The following is a 6,509-nucleotide window of genomic DNA, read 5'->3' as shown; positions in this document are numbered from 1 at the left end:
GAGTGTTTCATGCATTAGCCTATGTGTCGTAATTATCTGTTTTTTCTGAAATATTTCTTTTAAGAACCCATTAACCTTATTTCTTTTTTAGTGGCTATTTGCTTAGTTCACTTGTCCGTAAAAAAACTAGTTCACTCGGCTGACGTGCTTTGAATCTCCTGCTCCCAACATATTCCCCTCCTCAGGTGGACCCAGCAGGTCTCTGAATTTTCTCCCACTTTCTTTTTCAATGTAAACCGAGATCTCTCCCAGTACTTTCCCCTAGAACCAACTCAACTGTCCCAAGTCTAGGCTAAAAATAATAATACCCCACGTACTATTAACTCAATAAATTAAAATGATATTTTATTTTGTAAGTTGAAAGTTCTTACAAAATAATAATAATAATTGTTTATATATAACTTGGCAAGTTAACTCCAAGTGATTGCGTACATAAGCTTGCAAAGATTTTACTGACGTGCAATCATGTGTTTATGTTTTTATAACATTTCTCTGTCTAGCCCAACATGATATTTTCACCCAGCCCAGAAAGTCCGCGGATTTCGAGAAAAATGCAAATGGGATTTAAACGAGCTGCATAGATGCTACCAAATGGACTAAAAAACAAATGGACTAGCTGACATGTCGGCCAGTAGGTCGAAGCCTAAGAAGGCGTTGGATTTACATCCAACGGCCAGCATTCTTCTTCAATCTCTCGTTTTCTTCCCCCAGCGCTGCCAGAATCGCCTGCTCCAGCCTCCGGCGTCTAGCGGCGTTGTTTTGCGCTACTTAGCGAAACGCTACCCCGCCGACGGCCAGGCCATCCCTCCACTCTGCACCTCCTGTTATTCTCTGCTGAGTGTAGGCCAATCCTGCACCTGAACCAGTCAGGTTTCCCACTCCTCTCCGTTTGTGACTCCATTGCCGCGTCTTCCCCATCTCTGGGTCGTTCCAGTCTGGGGCCTCACCGTCGTCCATCGCCTCGGTGCGCTCGGCGCGGCGTGGTCAACATACGAGAGTCATCGGAAGAGGACTGTACATGGAGAGCCTGACGGTTGGGACCCACGAGGTCCATGGTCGCACGCACAGAAAGTTCCTCCTTATTACACATTGTACATGCACTGTACGTGGGAAGGGCTTCTGTATTTCGCGAAAAAACATTCCCCCCGCTGACAGGTTGGACCCACCAGCTATATCTTCGCACGCAAGGAAGTGTCTCCTTATTACGCACCAAAAAATGAATACCCCCTGCTAGATGGGACCCACCATAGTGGGTGGCTGACTTGTGGGCCTACTAAGTTGATGAGGACGGAGGGCTTTGTCAACTTAGTCAATATGAACGATTCTAGCTCCAGTGACCGTACGATGTCCATCCAACAGCCATAGTGCTTGTTCAACATCTGGTCTTCTTGCTCCAGCCGCCCAAAGCAGCACCTGTCGTGCCGCGTGCTCCTGCCTCTCGTGGCTGGTTGTGATGCCGCAGAGGCCTCACCGCCCCCTACTACTCCCACCGCTGGCCCAGGGTATCCCTCTACTCACCCGCACCCCCTGTTATTCTGCGGCGATGGCAGCCTCACGCCGCAGACGAATCAGTGAACCCTCGTATTCCTCTCCGTGTGGGCATCCACTGTCGCGTCTTCCCCGGCTCCGCGTCGTCCCCTTCCTAGGCCTCGCCGTCGTCCACCGCCTTGGTGCTCTCGGCGCGGCGTGGTGAATGTGGTCAACGACCGACTTCCATCAGAATAGTACTGTACGTGGAGAGGCTGAGAGATGGGTCCACGGCCACAGCCCAGTTTTTTGTGATTTGCCAAGTAAGTCGCTTTGTCAGGCCTGTTGGGCTGCAAATCTTCCAAGACAAGGAGAGCTTCATTCAGCTGGCCAAGAAAATGGCCTATCAGTAATGAGAAATTGGGTTGTACATTTTTAAAACACATCAAACCGGCAATTAGTTTCAAATATCTTTTTTCATTTCGAGATTTTAAATTACATTAATTTTTATGCGTGTAGAATTTGTTGGATTTTATATTGATATACATTTATTTTTAAAATCGGTTTGAATGTGAGTCGAAATTTCAGGATTAAAAACAGTTCGGACCGCAACGAAATATGCAAAATTTCGTATAATTTTTTAACCGTGGCCACAATATGGGTTGTAATGCTAACAAAAAGAATATATGCTACAAAAAAACCTTAAGAATTAGCAAATGGGATGTAAATTATTAGAAATAATGGTAGATGGGATGTATGTTGTTTTCCACAGATTGGATGCTGTCCTAAAAAAAGGTTGACGCACAAGTAGTGACTGTTGGATGTCCATTGAACGGCCGTCGTGCTTCTTCAATCTCTGCTCTTCTTGCTCCAGCTGCTCAAACAAGCGTCGGCGGGACTGCCTGCTCCCTCCTCCCCGCGGCCGGCTGTGCTGCCGCGCAGGCCTCACCGCCCCACCATACTCCCATCGCTGGCCTAGCCATCCCTCTACTCACCCACACCTGCTGTTATTCTCTAGCGACGGCAGACGAACCAGTAAACCCTCGTATAGTTGTACTCCCCTCCGCATGGGGAACAACTGCCGAGTCTTCCCTGCCTCCATGTCGTTCCCTTCCTAGGCCTCGCCGTCCTCCACCGCAATGGTGCTCTCGGCGCGGCCTGGTCAACGTGGTCAATGACCGACATGCATCTGAAGTGGACTGTACGTGGAGAGGCCGACAGCTGGGTCCACGGCCGCACGCAAGGAAATGCCTCCTTATTACGCGCGAAATAATGATTCCTCCAACTGACATCAGGGACCCACCGAAAGGGCCTTTGTATTTCGCGAAAAAACGGTACCGCTGCTGACAGCTCAGACCCACCAGCTATATCTTCGCACGCAAGGAAATGCCTCCTTATTACACACAAAAAATGAATACTCCCCCTGTTAGCTGGGACCCAGTATAGTGGCAGGCTAACTTGTGGGCCTACTAAGTTGACGGGGACGAAGGGCTTTGTCAACTTAGTCAATATGCACGATTCTAGCTCAAGTGACCGTATGATGTCCATTCAACGGCCGTAGTGCTTCTTCAACCTCTGGTCTTCTTGCTCTAGCCGCCCAAACCAGCGCCGGTCGTGCCTCATGCTCCTGCCTCCCGTGGCCGGCTGCGATGCGGTGGAGGTCTCACCGCCCCCTACTACTCCCACCGCTGGCCAGGCCATCCCTCTACTCACCCACAGCCCCTGTTATTCTGCGGCGATGGTAGCCTCACACTTCAGTGAACCAGTGAACCCTCGTACTCCTCTACGCGTGGGCATCCACTGCCGCGTCTTCCCCGGCTCCGCGTCGTACCCTTCCTAGGCCTCACCGTCGTTTACTGCCCTGGCCCTCTCGGCGAGGCGTGGTCAATGTGGTCAAGGAACGGCTTCCATCAGACATGGACTGTACATGGAGAGGATAACAGCTGGGTCCACGGCCGCAGCAAGAAAGTGGCCCCTTATTACGTTCAAAATAATTATTCCTCCACCTGACAGTAGGGACCCACCAGACAGGCCACCGTATTTCAAAAAAAAACGTTTGCCCCTGACTGCTAGGACCCACCAGCTACATCTTCGCACACAAGGAAGTGCGTCCGGGCAAAAGAACGATTTGCCCCCCTGATTGTTGGGACCCACCAGCTACATCTTCGCAGGCAAGGAAGTGCCTGACAGTCGGGACCCACCTGGTCCAAGCGTACGTAGAGTTGTCATTCTGGTCGCGAACTTGTACGTACATGTATACTGGTGGATGTAGAGGTGCACACGTGTCGTAGTAGAGGCGCGTACGTGTCGTAGTAGAGGCGCGCACGTAGCATGTACACATACGTACAGCGGCTAGGGTGCAAGAAAGAAAATACGGCCATGTTTGTGTACATACGGGCGGGGTCTCGGACGCCTACTCGCGCATACGTACGGCCAGGGCTCATGTACATGGCTGGGTCGGAACGAAGAAACAACGTCGTCGTCATCTTCATGGGGGAGGCAACGGAATGCATCGTGTTCATGGGGAGGCAACGGAATGTGTAGTGTTCATCGGGAGGCAACAGAACGCGTGGGAGCCAACCGGCTGGGTCAGAACAAAATGCATGGTCATGTTCATCAGGAGGGCTTGGACGAAACAGGCGATGGAAACGAGGCCTGGCGTACCGCACAACGGAGGAAATGGACCTCCTACATTCGGAACGGGGTCCTGTTGATCGGGGGGTCTGGCGTACGGCAAAACGGAGGAAACGGACCTCCTACGGTCAAAACGGGGGTCCTGTTGATCGGGAGGGGTGTGGCGTACCGCAAAATGGATGAAACGGACCTCCTACGGTCAAAACAGGGGTCCTGTTGATCGGGAGGGGTGTGGCGTACCGCAAAATGGACGAAACAGACTTGTGTTGGAGCGCTACGATCGAAACGGGGGTCCTGTTCATTGGGAGGGGTGTGGCGTACGGCAAAACGGGACTCCACGGGATACTGTTCATCTCCACCGTCGACCTCCTCCAGCCTCCACAGGCTACCATCGACCTCCTCCAGCCTCCGCAGCCTACCGTCGACCTCCTCCAACCTCCATGGGCTCCTGTTCATCCAGCCTCCATCGCGCGTTACTCCACCGGCTACTGTTCAACCACCCCTCCACGGGCACCCCTCCACCATCTACTGTTCATCCAGCCCTCCACACCACGGGGTCCTATTCAACCACCCCTCCACAGGCACCCCTCCATCGTCTAATGTTCATCCAGCCCTCCACCACACCATGGGGTCCTGTTCATCCAGAGGCAACGCCACCGCTCACTATTCATCCACCACCCCCCCCCCCGCAACGCTCACTGTTCATCCCCGAGGCAGCATCGATCGGCTTCAGTTAGCAGCAGTAGCGAAGGAATCGCTCGATCGGGTTTAGGTAACAACCATCGATCGATCGCTCGGGTTCAGTAATGGGTAGCCTGCAGTGCAATCGCTCGGGTTCAGTTAGAGCCCAACGCCTCACTCGGGTTCAGTTAGAGTTAACGCCTCGCACACACACGCGTACGTGTACAAGAGAAACGCGCATCGCTTGGCCCCCAACCTCCCACCGTAACCGGGAACTCGCTGAAATTTTCCTCGCCCTCGCTTCTAACACGGTTTTTTCCGTCAAGGACGGTCCAAAGAATGTCATGCGGCTGCGTCTCCGGCCCGCCCAGGACGAAAAGTCCATTTTCTGTCATGATTTTTTGTCATAGAAGTAGGAGCCCACCACATCTATGATGATATCGGGTTTTCTCACAATTATCATCATAGAAGTGTCATATGTATGACAGAAAAAAAATTCGTTTGGCCCAAAATGTCACGGATGCGTCTTTTTTTTTGTAGTGATACCTTGGTTTCATAACTGAGGGAAATACCTATCGTCGATGTGCTACATCATCCCTCCCTCTCCAAGGAAATATCGACGAAGTTCCAGCTACCATCTCCGTATATCGGAGAGGTATCTTTGGGACCTCTCGGTAATGCACGTCACTATGAGTCTTGCAAGCAATGTGACTAATGAGTTAGTTACGAGATGATGGATTACAAAACGAGTAAAGAGACTTGCCGGTAATGAGATTGAACTAGGTATGAGGATACCGACGATCAAATCTCGGGCAAGTAACATACCGACGACAAAAGGAATGACATATGTTGTTATGCGGTTTGACCAATAAAGATCTTCGTAGAATATGTAGGAACCTATATGAGCATCCAGGTTCCGCTATTGGTTATTGACTAGAGATGTGTCTCGGTCATGTCTACATAGTTCTCGGACCTGTAGGGTCCGCACGCTTAATGTTCGATGACGATTTGTATTATGAGTTATGTGTTTTGGTGACTGAAGTTTGTTCGGAGTCCCGGATGAGATCACGGACATGACAAGGAGTCTAGAAATGTTCGAGAGGTAAAGATTCATATATTGTAACGTAGTATTTGGACATCGGAATGGTTCCGAGTGATTTGGTATTTTCCCGGAGTACCCAGGGGTTACCGGAACCCCTCAGGGAAGTCTTGGGCCTACATGGGACTAAAGGGAGAGAGAGGGAAGCCCGCGAGAGGTGGTGTGCGCCCCTTGAGGGAGTCCTGGACTAAGGGGTCCTCGGGCGTCCGGCCTATTAGGCATGGGCCAGACTGATGGGCTGCGAAGATACAAAGATCGAAGACTCTACCCGTGTCCGGATGGGACTCTCCTTGGCGTGGAAGGCAATCTTGGCGAACAAATATGAAGATTCTGTCCTCTATAACTGACCTTATGTAACCCTATATCCCTCATGTGTCTATATAAACCAGATGGCTAGGTCCGTAGATAGATCGACATAATCATAGTTAGACAGGCTAGACTTTTAGGGTTTGGCCATTACGATCTCGTGGTAGATCAAGTCTTGTAACACTCATATTCATCAAGATCAATCAAGCGGGAATTAGGGTATTACCTCCATAGAGAGGGTCCGAACCTGGGTAAACATTGTGTCCCCCATCTCCTGTTACCATCGACCTTAGACACATAGATCGGGACCCCCTACCCGAGA

The sequence above is a fragment of the Triticum dicoccoides genome, chromosome 2A (genome assembly GCF_002162155.2).
Source record: "Triticum dicoccoides isolate Atlit2015 ecotype Zavitan chromosome 2A, WEW_v2.0, whole genome shotgun sequence".
NCBI classification, from domain to species: domain Eukaryota; kingdom Viridiplantae; phylum Streptophyta; class Magnoliopsida; order Poales; family Poaceae; genus Triticum; species Triticum dicoccoides.
The sequence above is the reverse complement of the archived record's forward strand: the minus strand, read 5'-3'. Positions refer to the sequence as shown.